Source organism: Delphinus delphis, chromosome 6, assembly GCF_949987515.2.
Source record: "Delphinus delphis chromosome 6, mDelDel1.2, whole genome shotgun sequence".
NCBI classification, from domain to species: Eukaryota; Metazoa; Chordata; class Mammalia; order Artiodactyla; family Delphinidae; genus Delphinus; species Delphinus delphis.
In genome coordinates this window covers 113,121,275-113,138,577 of record NC_082688.1, presented here as the reverse complement: position 1 = coordinate 113,138,577, position 17,303 = coordinate 113,121,275, and the positions used below count along the sequence as shown (strand labels likewise).

At 50.9% G+C, this 17,303-nt stretch overlaps 1 protein-coding gene across 2 annotated transcripts in view; it reads left to right on the top strand.

Annotated features, from left to right (window-relative positions):
• The window catches only part of PALLD (palladin, cytoskeletal associated protein), a 394,011-nt gene that overhangs the window by 301,544 nt on the left and 75,164 nt on the right, over positions 1-17,303 (top strand). The window contains exon 1 of one of the 2 annotated variants that reach the window (XM_060015319.1): positions 7,645-7,730. The exons of the other annotated variant lie outside the window; for it this stretch is intronic. The gene's annotated coding sequence lies outside the window, so the exon portion shown is untranslated. Of the gene's footprint in view, positions 1-7,644; positions 7,731-17,303 lie in introns of those variants that run through there. 2 annotated transcript variants of the gene reach the window in all.

Genomic DNA, 17,303 nt, shown 5'->3' with positions numbered 1-17,303 from the left:
AGGGCGCAGACGATCGACAGTTAGGGCTACACTGGGACTTTCGTGGGCCCCAGACTCTTCTGCCTTCGTGGGTCCCTTTCTCCATTAAAAAAAATTAGAATTATATTTGATAACAGCATTGGCATAAAGATGGATGGAATCCAGGCTGGATTCATTGTTATATAGTCATCACGACGACGGTCATTTATGTTCATTTTTTTTCTTCCGAGTTTAAAATTATCTAAAATTTAAAAAAAATTTTGTGGGCTGCCACAAGTGTGTGGGCCTGAGCCCCGGCACCCACTGTCGGATGAGCTGGCCCTGCCCAAGATTACAGACAATGACCGTCCTGACCACAGCTGCCCTCCTTGTAACCCAGAACTAGCTCCCTTCCACTTCTGTTTTTCTAGATGCTTCTCTCCGAGCAACAGGGGGGTTGAGGACTGGGTGATCCCTTTCTCCGTAAGTACCACCTCCTGGCCCGGCCAGCACGCCCCGCTGGGCTGCTCGCTGGGCCGTGGCATGCTGACCCCGAGGCAGGGCACTGAATCCCAAATGAATCCCCCTGCGATGCGCCTCTGAGCTCTGAAATGGAGCCGATCTGAGAGGAGAACTTCTGTCTGGCCAGTCCATCCACTGCTGGGACAGAGGCTTTGTAGGGTGTCACAAGGGCACAGTGGCACCAAAGTTGGGCCAGGCTTCTGCCCGCCGCGCACGAGGGAAGGTGGAATCTAACACTGCCGCCTGTCGGCTCAGGACCTGAGAGCGACAGTGGCTGAGATGTGTCTAGACCCGTCGCTAATACATCCATCTCCAGTGAGGCTTTTTAATATTGAGGTCGTGCTCTGCAGAGGCTTGGTCTGAAGGAGGTAGGGCTGAAGTTAGTCTTTATGGTGGATGCTGTCTTTCTGCTTTTCTTGCATTGAAAACTTTACTTTCCAAATCTCACTTTGTCAACTTTGCTCCGAAATTACAACTTTTTTGTTTGTTTGTTTTTACGTGTTTACTTACACTCATTTAATCTTTGCATCAATCATGCAAGGAAGATAATAGTGTCTTCATTTTATAGATGAGAAAACTGAGGCTTTTCTTTCTCTTTAATCTTTTTTTTTTTTTTTTTTTGGCGGTACGCAGGCCTCTCACTGTTGCGGCCTCTCCCGTTGCAGAGCACAGGCTCCAGACGCGCAGGCTCAGCGGCCATGGCTCACGGGCCCAGCCGCTCCGCGGCATGTGGGATCTTCCCAGACCGGGGCACGAACCCGTGTCCCCTGAATCGGCAGGCGGACTCTCCACCACTGTGCCACCAGGGAAGCCCTTTAATCTTTTTAAAAAAATTTTTATTTTATATTGGAGTCTGGTTGATTAACAACACGGTGTTAGTTTCAGGCGTACAGCAAAGTAATTCAGTTATACACATACGTGTATCTATTCTTTTTCAAAATCTTTTCCCATTTAGGTTATTAGAGAGTATTGAGCAGAGTTCCCTGTGCTGTACGGTAGGTCCTCGTTGGTTATCTGTTTCACACAGAGCACTGTGTACAACTTTAAAACGGGTGCCCTAAACTCCAATTTCCGTCAGCACAGGCTTCTCTCTTTGGATGCTTCATGTGCCACATTTCATCACAATTCATTGCATGTTATTAAAAAAAAAAAAGTCCATCTGGAAACACTGCTGGGCCACCCGGTTCTTTGAATCGTTCTTTGAAGATACGATATCATCCCATTATGTGACCAGATTACCTCAAAATCAGTTAACTCTTTCTAAGGTTACTATCAGCAAAGCGAAAAAGATGATACACTGATATAAGAACCGTGATCTCAATTCTTTGGAACAATGGGAATATTCCTTATACCTAATGGAATCTTAGGGAAAAGTCTTGATTTTTTTTCTCTTGAAATCTAGTACTTCGTTGTATCAGGGGCCCGTAACAGGCAGTATCAACATTAAGTCAATTGTTTTAACGATGAATCACATAAACTATATACAGATAAATTAATTTCTTAAATTCCCGATGTTACCAGATATTTGCTTTATGTGTCTTAGGGTATACAGTCAGGGGATTTTCCAGTATAAAATGGATCTATTAAATTTCTATTCTTAGAGAAACTTTAATTGGAATATTTGACTTACCCTTGTCGCTCTCTCTTCCGTCCTTTTCAGTACCAGAGTCTAGGTTTGCACATTTTTTGTGTCAGAGATCTGTGCCATAAAATAATCTCAACGATCCTCTTAGTAGGTGGAAATCTCTGCTAGAAAGCCTTTCCCTGTAGCACCCAAGCAAATTCCTGTGTACTTCCCGAAGGAAGAAAATTAAGCACTTCAGATAACATAATCCCATTCATTAGAGCCAGAAGATGAGCTTATTAATTCAAGGGAATGGATGGATACTCCAGTTGAGGAAGTGACAGATGCGGTAGAGTGAGGGTTTCAGGAGTGGGAAACAGCCCTCTTTTCCTCGCTGTACACGTGGCCCCGGCTACACCCTGTTGGGCTCCTTGGTCTCCATGGCATCACCCACAGCAGATCCGTCACCAGGTTGTTTGACATCCTGTATTTCTGGGAGCAACCGTTGAATGATGGCTGGTCCGCAGGTTTTCGAAGCATCCAAAGGAAGCTGCGCAAAAAGCAACACAAGATTCCTTGTTAGGGTGTCACCAGAGGTAACAGCATTAAGAGAAATCTCACCCGTAACTTCATGAACTGCCACTGCGATTCATATAAAATGTGACATTATGGCCTATGTGTCTGTTATCAGTGACTACATTTGTAGGACTCAGCCGAAGGTGGTTCTTACGCAGGACAGAGTCACACTAACAAGCCAGCTCACAGCAGTATTTCATCATTCACTCGGGAGAGTCACAGAAAAAGGCGAAGGCCTACTTTTCACTCTGCCTTTGCAGTAATCCGTGTGGAATCTGTGGTGATTCCATCGGAGCCAGCATAACTCATTTGATTTGGAAGAGGATACTCAGTAATGAGTCAGATTCTTCTGTGGGTGAAGCAGGACATGTTTAGAGCTGCCTGAACTATTTCAAGTCAAGCAGACGTTCTTGTGCACAATGCAACTTGGTGAGAACGATTCACTAATGGAGATCTTAGTGTCCCGAGGTTGTTGAGGGACTTTCCATGTGTATGTACTTTTCACTCCAGAGTTAAGAATCCCTGGAGTTTGGGTTCTGGACCCAACAGTTCATGCTCTTGCTTCTCCCCTGACCTGCTCTGTGTCCTTGGGCAGGTTACTAACCTCTCTGTGGTCACTGCCCTCCATGAAGGGGGCGTGATGGTAACAGCCATACCTCCCATGGGTTGTACAGGCATATAAAATGGGAGAATGTGTGTGAAATGACCAGCATCATGTCAGATTATTACTTTTTACTCTGCTCCTAAGTACTGTGTTTTGTAAAAAAAAAAAAAAAAAAATTCCTTAGATACTGTAAAGATATAAACATACACATTAAAGGGGCAAGAAAACCAAGGCCACCCACCATGTGCTGAGCACTGTGTTACGGCTGCCCAGGCAGCATCTCATTTATCTTCTTTTAGGCAGGCCAAGGGAAATGCCTTTCCTCCACTTTACAGATGAGAACACAGGAGCTCTGTGAGTTCAAGGTCATGGCAGCAGCCTTGGGTGGACCCGGCCCATCTTGTCTCCAGAGCCCAGCCCTTTCGGGCACCCTTTCTCAGGCCCCCGCTGGTCTGAATCTGTGATTACCCTGGAGTCCTTTGCAGGTTCAAGGCCTAGTTTGCTCTGGCAAACTCAATCTGTTCTTTTGTTTACAACTTCACGATCTTTCTTTAACCTCCATGACTGCAGCCCTTCTGGGGACCATGTTCCCTCTCACTTAGTATTTTACGTCCACTGGGCTCTAGTCACTTTTACACAAGTACAAACAATCCCCTTTGTTTTCCCCTTGGCCTTTCTCCCTGCCCTTAATAAAAAGTTATGTACAAACCAAAGAGCCAGAAAGTTATCTTGGCCAGTGGGATACACACTCTGTTTTTATGTTGAAAGTATGAATTGTCCTCGGAGGTTTGCCCTTTCCTTCTCCCCCAGGAGTCCACATTCATGGTCAGATAGTGCACGGGGCTGAGCCTCCTGAGAAGACCCACGTTTTTAAAGACTTCGCACTTTCGTTAAAATAATTTGGTAATTGTTGATACGGAAACAGATATGTTTCTTTAAAAATGCTGCAATTAATTACAAAGAGTGCAGATTCAAAGTGGTCCAAGGCTTCTTGAAGGTGCTCATTTTAAACGTGAATAGAATGAAAGGTGATCTTAAGCCTTCTCCTCTCAGAAACATTTTCTGAAAAATAATATTAGTTGGAACCAGTGTCAGGTAAGGTCAGTAACTGCTCTACCATTTTCCTAGTCTGTTCTTGTTTGCTGAATGGAGTTGGGATTCCTTGCAAAAGTAATCTCTACAACTGAAGAAATGGACCACTGAGACAAGATCTTGTACCTTTTAAAAATACAGCAAGAGCTAAATCCACAGGTTTTTAAAAATAATATCAAAGCACCGGAAGTGAGTGGAAATAGACCCTTATGCTGAATTGCTATCAGAACATCTGTTATATTCACCATCGATCCCTCGGCGGAAATACGTGCCAGCCCACTGGCCAAGAATCTTCTGAGAAAATCTCAAGGTTTTGGTACTTTTCATTAAAATATTACTTTAAGCAAAATGCCTGAAGATATACTAATACCTGTAAATAAAAGGAAGGAAAATGTAGATTTTGGCTTTACGTGTTAGAACAGCGTGGCTGGGCGCTGTGACTTGTGGTGTAGTTTTTCTAGTGGGCATTTGGTGAGAAGGCATGGATTTGATTTGCTCATCGTATCCACTTTATAAAGTATCACCAATGCCGGGCATGTTTGAGGTAGGGGCCGTGTGCTCCCTGCCAGCCGTCGGGTCTCTGTGGCTGGCTTCCCTTGTCTTTTCAGTGAATACCATTTGTTTTGAGCTTTTGCTGCCGTTTTAGTTTTTAACCACCCTGAGCTTCATTCTTTTCCTGAGAATGTGAGAAGGAGAAACAAGGAGTGATTTGAAGGATTAACTTCACCCATTCCACGCTCCTCCCCAAACAGTTAGACAGTTGAGCAAACTACTTCATCTCAGATTAAATGTGCACGTTTGAAGCCACAGGTGTTGGAGCCCAAGTGTGCAAAAGTGACCCTGGAGACAGGAACCTTAGAGGAGGTTCTGCCAGATGCTCCCGGGGGCCAGTGGGAGTCCCGGCGCGCAGCCCCTGGGGGGTATGAGTGGATGCAGGTGTGTTCTCCACCCCTTCCTGTTGCCCTAAAGCCACAGAGCTCTAAGTTTTAGCTCAGGGAGCGAGAGGAGAAAATCTAAGGAGAAGGTTGCTGCTCAGCATCCTCGGAGCACACAAGGGGATGCATGTTCTTTTCAAGCTTGGCAGGATTCCTATCAGTACTGATAACAGTTGTCACAAATCTTGGACTTGCCAAAGTGATATATAAGATGTACCCACGCCTCCCCCACTGCACGCTTAAAATCTTTAAAAGTTGAAAGCATTAAAAGACTTAGTGTTTTGCACCAGTTCTGAAATCCTCCCGGATCTGACCTGTGAGAAGTAGAAACTGCTTCACATTTCTGGGCTCCTATAATAGGTAACAGTAAGGCAGTGATGGCGGATCTCTGGGTCATCCTTCCTTGCTGCCTCTGGAGAGGAGAGGAATTGGATGTTTCCTGGTAGTTCACCAACCCTCTGGGTCTATTTCCTCCTACACACTCTCCCAAGCTTGTGGTACTGGTCACTCAGCCTTATCCATTTCATTCTTTCTGCGCTTACGTTGAGAACGGACTCCTAAATCATAAACTCACAACACTTAAGAACTGTAGCTTTAAAATTCATCAGATTAATCCCCTTGCTATGAAAATTTTTTAAAACTACAGACTTCCACAGTTAATGGCACAGACCACTAAGTCCTAACTCCCACTTCAGCATGTCAAGTGCAGCCTTCTGGAAAACCCTGCAGTGCACCACTGATGTCATTCCTGCAGCCCTAATGGCCATTTGCCCGGGAGTGAGCACACCAAAACTTGAAAGAAAAGCAAAGTTAAACAGTGATGTACTGAGCTTTTTACCCTTGTTCCTTGCAGAAATTGAAAAGAGAATAATGCCTTGTAGTAGACCTGGAAAGATGACTATGGTATATTGTAGGTTAAAAAAGAAGTAGTTTACAGAATCATATGGAAATGATGATCTAATCTGTGTGTTGAATACGTGTTGAAATGCACAAACAGAAAAGTCTGGAAGAGGATACTGCAGGCTGTTAACAGTGTTTATCTCTGAGGGTTGAATCACAGGGAACCATCCTCTCTGGGTTTACTGTTTTGAGTATTTTACAGACATCATTTTTAATCTAAAAATCATTAACACTATTTCTGGGAGAGAGAGAGACGTAGAGTCTCTGTCTCAGGGCTGTGAACCCAGAAACCCTATTGTTCGATATTAATACTGAAGACAGGGATAGAATTACTAGACTAGTTACTGTGGCCACTGGCATTCAAACCTAGATGACATCTACTGGCGTTTTCTTGGTGACCATTTTACAGAAAGGGCTGGACACAACCATGGGTGTTCAATATATGCGATCTATTAGCATTCATCCATTCATGTTCGTGACAGTTCGTGGTGTGTAGAGGAGATATGGACTTGATGGTCAAGGAGTACGCGGTGTAGGAGGAACAGGCCAGAAATAACTGCTAACCCAACTGTAGGGGATGTGCGGAGCCAGGGGCGTCCTGAGCTGGCTTAGTGAAAGGAGAAGTCGCCGACCTGGACTTAAGGTTAAGCCCACAGGAAGTCACACACTTTACGTAAGAAATTAATTGTGGAATTAATGAGTCCATTTCCTCCTTGAAAACAGTTCTATAGAAACTTCCGAGTGACTCAGGGCCTCTAGAAGTTGACGGCAGAAGAGCACAAGATAGGCACCGTTGCTAAACCAGAACGCCTTGCACTTCTTACCCTCAGGGCCCCGCAATTCAGTTACTCATTGATAAGCGGAACAGAGTAAACTGTTCATGGAAATCTAGAAATTATCCTCTCTCTTCCTTAAAAAAGAAAGAAGCGTTCCACACGATCAGTAGGCTTTGGGATTTAAGTGCTGCACAGTCTTTCTGACGGTACCTGATGGCGCGCAGGAGCTGGGCTCCGATCCACCGGCCCAGGCCGACGCCCGCAGCCCCTTCTTCCCGGGCCGCCCCCGCCTCCGCCGGGTTTCACTCCATCCCGCTGGAATGCTGCCCTGGAGCAGAGGTCCTGGACTTTCCTTCTTAGTCCAGAAACGAGAAAACCCAAAACCTGGGGCAAATCATCCGACATGCAGCCAACATCCCTACTGGCCTAGAAAAAAAGCTAAACTCTTTCCCGTTATCCATCCCTCCTGGAAGGTGCTGCCCGGGGCGGGGGCTGCTACCCGGGAGGTGGGGACTGGGGACGGGCGCGCGGCCAACCTGCCGGGCAGCCCGCTTCTCCCTTCCCCCCTCCCCTCCCCCTTCTCCCCTCCTCTCGCCCCCCCTCCTCTCCCCTCCCCCCAACTCGGCCCAGGCTGCCCCGCCCCCTCCCCGCCCTCGCGGCCCCGTGGACTCTTATTGCCCCGGCGCGCGGGCGGGGCGTCAGGCCTCCAGAGTCGCAGAGGCGCCCAGTCTGGCGCGCGGTCCACGGCGGGTCCTCCCGGCACGCTGGGGGTCCCGGAGCGGCGGGGCACGGCCGGACGGCAGGTAGGGCGGCGTGGGGGTGGGGTAGGGGAGGAAAAGGGGGCCGGCGGGCAGCAGCCCCGCGTTCCCGCCCCGCCGCGGCCCCTGGCGGAGCCCTCCCTGCCCTGCGGTCGGAGAGCGGCGCAGAGAGCTTGGCTCCACAGGGGCTTGGGCGCCTCGGACCGTGCGGGGGCCGGGGAGGCTAGGCTGCCCCAGACCACGGCCGGCAGAGCTGGCGGGGAGGGGGCGGGCGGTGATCTCCTGTCGCCGGCGGGGTGTGGTGAGGGGGTCCGTCCCTCCCGAGCCCTGCACCCCCACACCCTCTTCTCTGCGGGGCGCTGGTGCTCTCCGCGCACGGAGTGGGGGGTGGGCGCCGGCCTGGGGGAGCGGCGAGGCCGGGTGGCCTGCGCGCGGGGCGCGGAGCCGGCGGCCCTCGGGCAGCGCCCCCCGCGGCTGCGGTCCCGCCGCCCGGGTCTGGTTTCCCTTCGGGGCGGCGAGCGTGCGGGGCTCCGGGGCGCGGAGTACGGCGGCCCGGGGCTCCCTGCGCGCGGAGCTCATCCGACCCCGGTCCCCGGGAGCCGAGCCAGCCCGAGCTGCGTGTGCCCTGCGGCCCCAGGGAGGGGCCGAGTGGACAGACCCTCGCCTGGGAGGCGGGAAGGCTCGGTTCCCGGGTGACCTGCCCTCGGGATGCCGCCCCCGACGCCCCGCCCCCCAGGCTCAGCAGCGGTCCCAAGAGCCTCGGAAACTGCCCAGCTCTGCCGTGGAGGACATTTTCTTGCTTGGTGTTACGAGGGGTCCCGTCGCAGTACTACTGTCTGAGGAAGAACTGGCCAGGGTCATCGAGGAGTGGGGTAGGGGACGTTTCTGAGCTCGCAGTGCAGAGGTAGCCGCTTCGTGCGGTCTTCCTCCATCCCCAACGGAAGAGGACTCTTTGTTTCAAGAGCTGGGGGACTTTGACTTAGTGATGAGAGGTTTGAGTGAATTTTATTTTTTCCCTGGTCTGTTCACGTGGGTTTACGTTGTTGCGGGTGAGAGTAGGGGTCCCCGTGCCTTGGAGCGATTGGAAGAGTCCGGAGTCCGACCTGAAGAGAGAGGAAGTCACGTGGTTAGTCCCTCCTTAACAGTGGGTATCACAAATAGGCAAGAGGTATATAATCAATATATAATCAACACATTTTCCAACTAATCTCTAAGCTATGTTTTTTATTTCTTCTATTTATTTTATATAAAATAAGATTGATCTGACACTAAATCTAGTTTTTGTGTTTTGAATAAGGATGGGGCTGGGTTGCCGGGTGCCCACACCACATCCATTACTAAGAAACTAGGCACGCACAGCGAATAATCAAGCACGCCAGCATCCTAACCGTCTTTTTGGCTGTGTGAACACTTGGTGCTCTGGGTGAAGAGTTCGGGGTAGGTGGTCGACAATCACACAGCTCTGTTTTCTGTGACTGTGAAACCCGTGAATCATAACATTCTGACAGCTGGTGCGGTCCAGTAGCCTGCATGCTTGAAATGGTGTAATATCTGCACACCCAGTGTGTTCCTAGGTGAGAACACTGACTTGGAAAGCAAGAGGTTGGTGTCCTGGTTATAGGAGCCCCGGGGTGCTTCATTATAGGCTTGTGGGCTCTGGGTTTTCGTTGACTTTGAAAGCTTTTTAGTAAGAGTTGAACCACCTACTGCATTGCCTTGCAGTTGAGCTTTAAAAAACTCTACTGTGTTGTTTTCTCAAGAGCTGTAATCTTTATACTATTTTTGAGCATAGTTGCTCTTTTTCCCCAAAATATTTTCCCTAGACTGTAGTAAATCTTATACTCTACTATCTTTGAAATCACTCATTATTACTGAAGTATAATGTATTTCCTGGAGCTTATCAAGGAGTCCATACTGCTCAAGGTGCTGGAGTCATCATTTCAAAAGGAAGTTGTTAATTTGGTCACACAGCTGTTGATTGTCCAAACCGCTGTTGCTTTTCTTCCCCCACTTTCCGGATTTTTTTTTCACAGTCACTGGGAACAGTAAAAATATGTTTTAGACATTGCTTTCTCTTTTGCATACGTTTCCCTGTAAACAGTTTCATATCAACATGTGATGTGCTTTTTCAGCAACTGTTTCAGAAGATCCAGATAAACATCAGGTGATGGAAGTTCACTGTGCTTCTCAAAATGCCTATACGATTTCTTATTTGGCAAAATGACTCTCCAAGTAAATGGGGGAGGCAGACACCAAAAAAATACGTTGACGAGCACTGCACTCTCCTGTGAACGTGTTCTTGCGTTCACACACAGCAGCTCACTCCGCAAATGTTGTTCTGAGACACAGGGTGGTAGGAGGTCGAGTGAGGTCCTCGGGCCGTCCCCTTTCCGCCTCTCGGGTTGCTCTTCGAAAGCGAGGTTGCACTCGCTCACGGGGTTGCACTCGCTCACTGGGAAGCTCTGTATCAGATTGTGTCAAAGGATGAAGAATGAGCGATGCTGGATGAGAAAGTCTTCCTCCAAGGAGACTGTAGGACTGGCGAGAGCTAGCCCAGCCTTGTAGGGAAGGTGGGGAGGTACAGGGGAAGGAAGGAGGGCCTGAGGGGTCAGGAAGGAGAAACGGCCCCTGAAGCCAGTGCCCTGGACAGTTTTCGGAGGCGCCTTTCACCCTGAGCAGTCGTCTTCACTGCTTGCTGCTCGTGTGCTTAAGGGACCACCATGACGGGTGACGCGCGCAGTTCCGGTTAGGTGAGCCTCTCTTACTTCTGTGTTTGGATCACAGGGACCGGAAGGCAGGCTGAGAATTCGGGTGGTTGGTTCATGCAGCTCCGAGTTCTTCCACGGAGTGCAGGGTGACCAGCTGCCAGAGCTTCCCCCTCCGGGAAGCAACAATGCTGGTGTCCATCTTGGCCTGGGCTTTTGGAAGGCAGAAGGGCTTCCTTGATGGAAAAGATTTCCTCCTAAGGGAGAAGCTGCCATTTGCAGGCAGAATGTGTCAGCCAGAAGAAATGGGCAGATGACCATTTTTTGGATTTTTGGCAAAACTTTGCAATTTTTTTTCCATATAGAAGTGTTAGAAATGGACTCATAAGAAAACAGACAAGGGGCTTCTCTGGTGGCGCAGTGGTTAAGAATCCGTCTGCCAAGGCAAGGGACACGGGTTCGAGCCCTGGTCCAGGAAGATCCCACATGCTGTGGAGCAACTAAGCCCGTGCGCCACAATTACTGCACCTGCTCTCTAGAGCCCGTGAGCCACAACTACTGAGTCCGTGCACCACAACTACTGAAGCCCGCACGCCTAGAGCCCGTGCTCCGCAACAAGAGAAGCCACCGCAATGAGAAGCCCGCATACCACAACAAAGAGTAGCCCCCGCTCGCTGCAACTAGAGAAAGCCCCGCGCACAGCATCGAAGACCCAACGCAGCCATAAATTAATTAATTAAAAAACCAGACAAAACCAAGTAAGAAGAATAGACACGGAAGTCTCACCAGTGGGCAGGGAGGGAGGAAGGAACCTTGGTTAAGCAGCTGTCACTCCCCAGACCCTGCAGGGCATGCAGCATCCTCTACCACGTTTCCTGGTATCAGAGAGCGGAGCCCAGGTGCCCATCCACGTTGGAAGGAAGTAGCCCTGGACCACCGTGCGTGGGACTCACAGGCGTCGTCCCCCGCTTCATGACGCGTGTGCTGCCTTTGTGAAGCTGCCAGACCCACTGAGGGTCAGCGCCCTCCGCTTTCACCTGGGCTGGATTTCGAATGTGCGCTTGTAAATCCTTCGCTGGGGACTCTGAACACGCCCTTTCGTTGAAACCATGTCAGTTTGTGGTTGGGTTCCAGGACAGGTCAGAGTATCCTGCTTTTACTCATAGTACCATCGAAAGGAGCCATTATATATAACATGGTTTTGTGGGAAAATGCACTCAGAGCTCCAACTTGATTTTTTTTTTTTAGACGACTTTTAATCCCAGCAACAATGGCAAGAAGGACCCCACCTTGTCTTTTTCCATGTAAACCCTAAAGGGAAAATAAAGGTACACAGAGATACGTTTCCTTTCCTACTGCCCCCGTGCTAACAGAGACCCCCCAGCCTGGAACCAGAGAGCTGGGAGGTGGGGACAGCAGTACCTGGCACCAGAGGGGGAAGGACACGGGTGACAGGGCCGAGGTGAGGCCCGTGGTCCATCAGCCGGGCCGGGGAACCGGCTCTGATGGCCGGTTGACGTGGGCTGCCTGCTGGGTGACATGACTTCCTTACTAAACTACTGAACATCATCTTTACTCTAGAACCTGAGCATTAGTGCCGTAAGCTGTCCGCTCAGTGTTGTTCAAGTCAGGGTTGGTTTTAAATGGAATCTTAAATAATAGCAAGAAAGCAAACTTCCAGGCATTTTGTTTTTCTTTTTGATGCCAGTGCACAAAATTCCCAAACAAATACCTCCTGGGGACTGGACAGACTTCAGGTCAACTTAGATGCTGATGTACACTTACAATATCCTGAATAACGATAGGATAAATACCATAGAGCAGTTACCTCCTACCAGAAAGTGTGCTAAAATGTTTAACACACTTTACGTCATCTCATCGTCACCACAGTCCCATGTAGTAAGTACCATCAGCACCCCCATCTTAAAAAGGATGCAGGTGAGATTTCGGGAGGGTGAGAATGTGCCCAGAGCCACCCAGCTCTGAAATGGCAGGGCTGGACAGCTGTTGCTGAACAAGCCCCGTGGCCTGGCCGCTGGCTGGACTCTGGGAAGAAAGTAGGGACCCAGATGGACAAATAGGCAACAACCCTTGCCCTCGTGCAGCTTGTCTTGTAGTGATGGGAGACACACCCTAGAGAAACAAACTAAACATCCAGGGCTTCAGATAGTCCTGTGCTGGGGGAAACAGCCAGGAAGCAGGGGCAGCAGTGAGGCTGGGATCAGCCCGGTGGGAAGGAGCTCGGGCAGAGGAGCGGCTGTGCGCGGGCAGAGCGAGCCCGCGAGCCTTACAGCACCCGTCCTCCGGGCATACCCTCGTGTTTTGTAGCGGCCGCTGTCGTGGTGTGGACTGCCTTTGTGGGTCCCTGTAAATACCCCAGCGGGTGCCTGGGGATGCATGCAGGAACATGGACGGAAGGCTTCACCTTGCCAGTCAAAGGTCAGGAGAGACGGAAGGACAGGCTGGGGTCTGGGCACGGCAGAGGCTCCTCTGCGGGTCTAGAAAGAAAGCGGGCTCCGCGGGCCAGGGGGCAAGTGTGGGTGGACGCGGCAGTGAGGGCTTCCTGTGTTTTCAGTGGAATAGGAAGTCGGTCGTCACCTTGGCGGGGCTGGGTGTTTGAGGAGAGGAGGTGTGACACTCACCTGGCTGTTGGGATGTGCCCTCAGGGTCTGCCTGAGGTCGGATTCTGACGACACTCCTGTATCCCGGACCCCAGAACCCCACCATCCCCTTCACCTCCCGAGGAGAGAGCCGTCTGCTAGTCGTCTTTGTGTCCCTTACGTGGAGGAACACTCTGCGCTTGGTAGACGGTGGTGGGTGTTTGCTGAATGACTGCAATCAGCCTCCCACACGCTGACCCGGAAATGTCATCAAACATCTTCTCTCCACCCTGATCTTCACGGTAGTCGCTCCCTCCGCTGGGGTGCTTTGGCACTTAGAGTCCCTAAAGCAGCGGTTCCACCTACGGCTCGTTACTTCCTGAGCTCATTTCGTCTCTGCAGTGTTGAGCCCGAGTCTTAGGCTGTGAAACAGCTCTTAATTGTGTGCTCTTCTGTGTCACTCTCCGGTAGCGACCTGACTCGGACCTCACTGCTCCGCGTGGTGCCTCGGTGGAGGACAGCAGGGATGCCTCCTGCTTCTGCTTTCTCTCTCCTGGTTGCTTGGCGTCCTCCCGGGGCAGGTGTAGGTAGCTGGTCAGCTGGGAGACGGGAGAACCACCGGGATGGTTAGAATCATGCAGGAAATGGACATCGGTCTCAGCTAAGCTGGTGGCAGAGGAACTGATTGAAGGGGTTGGAGTCACCCTTTACTGGGGTTAGAAGGTGGACTTGACTGCCCTTGGCGTTCATGGTCTTGAGGTGGGAGGCGGGGGGATTGCGTCCAGGGTCCTGCCGAGCAGCGGGCAGGAAGTGGAGCGGCCCTGAGGGCGAGGCAGCTCAGGTGTTGGGCCAGAGAGAGGTGAGCCAGGAGGCAGGTGGACCCCAGTGTGATACTCTGAGAGGTCAGAGTGGGGACAGAGCTGAGGGGATGATCACCACGGCGAAAGCCCTGGGAGGAGATGGCTCTGCCCCACAGGAGAGCAGACAGTGAGGAAGCTTGACTCTCTGTATTTGAAGGTGACGTCACTTGACTAAGTTAAGGTCTGAAAAACCCGCCCAGTGAAAGAGTGTTGAAGTAAAGCATACCCCAGTAAAACCACAGATGAACTAACTCATAGCTGGAGTTGGAAAAATGTGTGGTTTTTCTTGGTAAAGTCTCTCTCCTCGTCTTCCTAACTATAAATAGATGTGTTTGTATAAGTGACGTGTGGGTCTGTAGAAATATCTATCTGAGGCACTTACTAAGAGAGGAAACAAAAACAGATGCCCTCCGTGTCATGAGGTTGTGTCCCATAGCAGAAGGCTTGAGCACACACTGTCCACACCCGCACCTGTAAGCCTGTCCCAGCAGGTGAGGGCAGGATACCCAGGACGGGACGAGGGGCTGGACGTTGCCTCTCCAAAGCAGAGCTTATATCTGCGAGAGAGAGAACGGCATCTAAGCCTGCCGATCTCTCTGAAAGGCAGAAACGTCATCCAGGGACGAGACGGAAGTTGTCCGAGTCCAGGCATCCTCGGCCCGTCTCCGTGCACAGCCAGCGGGAGTTGTCAGTTTGCAGACATACAGAACTGCACTGTTTCCCCTCAGAACCACTCAGCAGCCACTGTGGACACTCAGTAACCTGCACCACCAGCCATACTTTGCTCTACCAGGTCGGCATCCTTGCTCCAGGGTACAAACGATGGGAAAGTTACTTGGAATTATTTTTATACTTCGAGATTTCGAAAAGCCCGAGTGTTCGCCCTTCACAGGCATATCAAGGTCGAGAGTGTGAGACCCGGGCCAAGCTCTCGTTCATTTAACATTTCGGGGCCTTTGCCGGTCCAGGGCCTTTTTCAGGGCGGGTGTCCTGACCCCTCCGCTGGACTGATTGGAAAAGTATAAAGCGTGCGTGTGGTTGTGCCTTCCCGAAGGTGCAGTTACAGGAGGACCGGGGCCTTCAGGCTCTGGCTGGTTTCTCTTTCCAGCCCTTGGGGCCTCCCCTCCGAGTGCAGGGGGACTGTGACACTTGGAAATGTGCACCCAGGGCAACTGTCGGGTTTTCCAGCAGCTTCTGCACAGATGACAGATCTGGCAGTCAAATGGAGAACGCTGATTACGCAGGTTCAGGAGGAAAGCTTTTAAGGGTGAGTGCTAATGTTTAGAATCCTGACGCCCCGTTTACTTGGGGAGGTGATCCCAGTGGAGGCATCTGGTTGGGTTGCCTTGGCCGCCTTGCGTGGACGGCCCAGCCCTGGGGGGTGGCCGCCGTGTCCCGGGTGCTCTGGCTGCTCCCCCCGGTGTGTCTCTGCTGCTGTAGCTCCCAGGCTCTGGCCCTCTGCTCAGAGCTCAGTCTGCCTACGTGTTTATTTTCTCTCTGATCCTTTTGATTTCGTCTACCTTTATTAAGCCAAACACCAATCTGAAAATAAGGATAATCAACTGGACGCCTAAATGTTTGCTCAGGGTTCTCATGGTGGCAGTAGTTTCATTTTACTACGGCCTCCTACTTAAATCTATAATTAGGATATATTTCAAAATCACCCTGGTCGTGAAGTGTCATGTCACGTAGTACAGCAGTTACTGGTTCACTGCGTTTTATGTGAGCCGAATAATGACGTGCAGTCACAGAGTCACACAGCTACATTATCAACATGCAGCCACTTGAACAGCAAAGAATACAGTGAAGACTGAACGTCTTGAAACGAAGTTTGGTCGTACGGTGGGGTCTGCTCTGACCCTTGGGTTCGAGTCTCTTTTACAAAATGGCTCTTGGGTCCTGTTCTGACTTTGAGATAACTAGTTCATCCTTTCATCACTGTAATTAGATCTGGTTTCAAATACAATATCTCCTCTGCAATTCTCATTTAAAAAAAAAAAAAAACACCAATCACTTCTGTTGCCAACAGGCATCAGCTGAAATTAATGAGTCAGGAAAATCGTGAGGGCACTGCAGCTCCCAGCAAACAGATTAAAGGCTGCAGTGTTTGAAACCACAGGGTCGGGCTGAACCTCTGGGTTTTCTGACGAGGCCAGCACACACCTGGTGTTGGCCGGGGCCACCCGGAAAGCTGCGTGTGGTATAGATCTCTTGAGATGATGATGCAGTACAGGCTAGATGCATCTGTGACTTGCCCGCCTGGCTTTCTCGGCCGCCTTCCTTTATTTTCTGAACCAGCCGAGGAAATGACCGTCATCCCAAGCCTGTCTTCTGATGCAGTGGTGGTCCTGGCTCGGGCTGTGCACAGCCAGCTGTCCCTTCCCAGGCCACCCGCGTTGCCCCCGGGTTTCTGTTGTCCTCCCATAAAGTGAGAGACCGGATGAGGCGAGCTGAGCTGTCCGCGTACCGTGTAGGGAGGGAGATGAAGGGCGTCCCGTGCAGCCCTGCCTTTCCTCCGCCGCAGCTTTGCCTGCTCTCACGGAGGGTTGGGCTGAGACACTCAGGAAGCTGGTGACTCTGTGGGATGTGGTTCCCTGGCCTTGGAGAAGTACAAAGATGGATCTCAGGCAGGCAGTGCCACACTCTCGTTCAAATTATAAGCCTGTGCGTCGTCCGCAAAACTATATTAGAAATACGAGCTTCACAAAACTCCCAAGTGCCCGTGGCCTCCAGACATGATGGTCGAGGTGGTCTATAACGGCGTAGTTGCGTTGACTGTGCGCGAATACCCTAGCATACGGGGACCAGGGGACGCGAATACCCTAGCATACGGGGACCAGGGGACGCGAATACCCTAGCATACGGGGACCAGGGGACGCGAATACCCTAGCATACGGGGACCAGGGGACGCGAATACCCTAGCATACGGGGACCAGGGGACGCGAATACCCTAGCATACGGGGACCAGGGGACGCGAATACCCTAGCATACGGGGACCAGGGGACGCGAATACCCTAGCATACGGGGACCAGGGGACGCGAATACCCTAGCATACGGGGACCAGGGGACGCGAATACCCTAGCATACGGGGACCAGGGAGCGCGTATACCCTAGCATACGGGGACCAGGGGGCGCGTATACCCTAGCATACGGGGACCAGGGAACGCGAATATCCTAGCATACGGGGACCAGGGGACGCGCGGCGTCATCTGACCCCGTGCGGCTTCTGAGCTTGGCCACGCTGTCCTTGCCAGAAGGGAACTCTGACTGCAGCAAGGCTTACCACCGCGGGCAACGCAGGAAAAGTGAGAGACTGACCGCCAAACCTTTTGGAATGTTTTATGCTAATTTACATTTCAGGAGATAATACCCTTCGGATATTGTGTAATCTGGGAAACGGGATAATTAATGAGTTGCTGTAACCTCTAAGCTGGGTCACAGGACAGAGGTCAC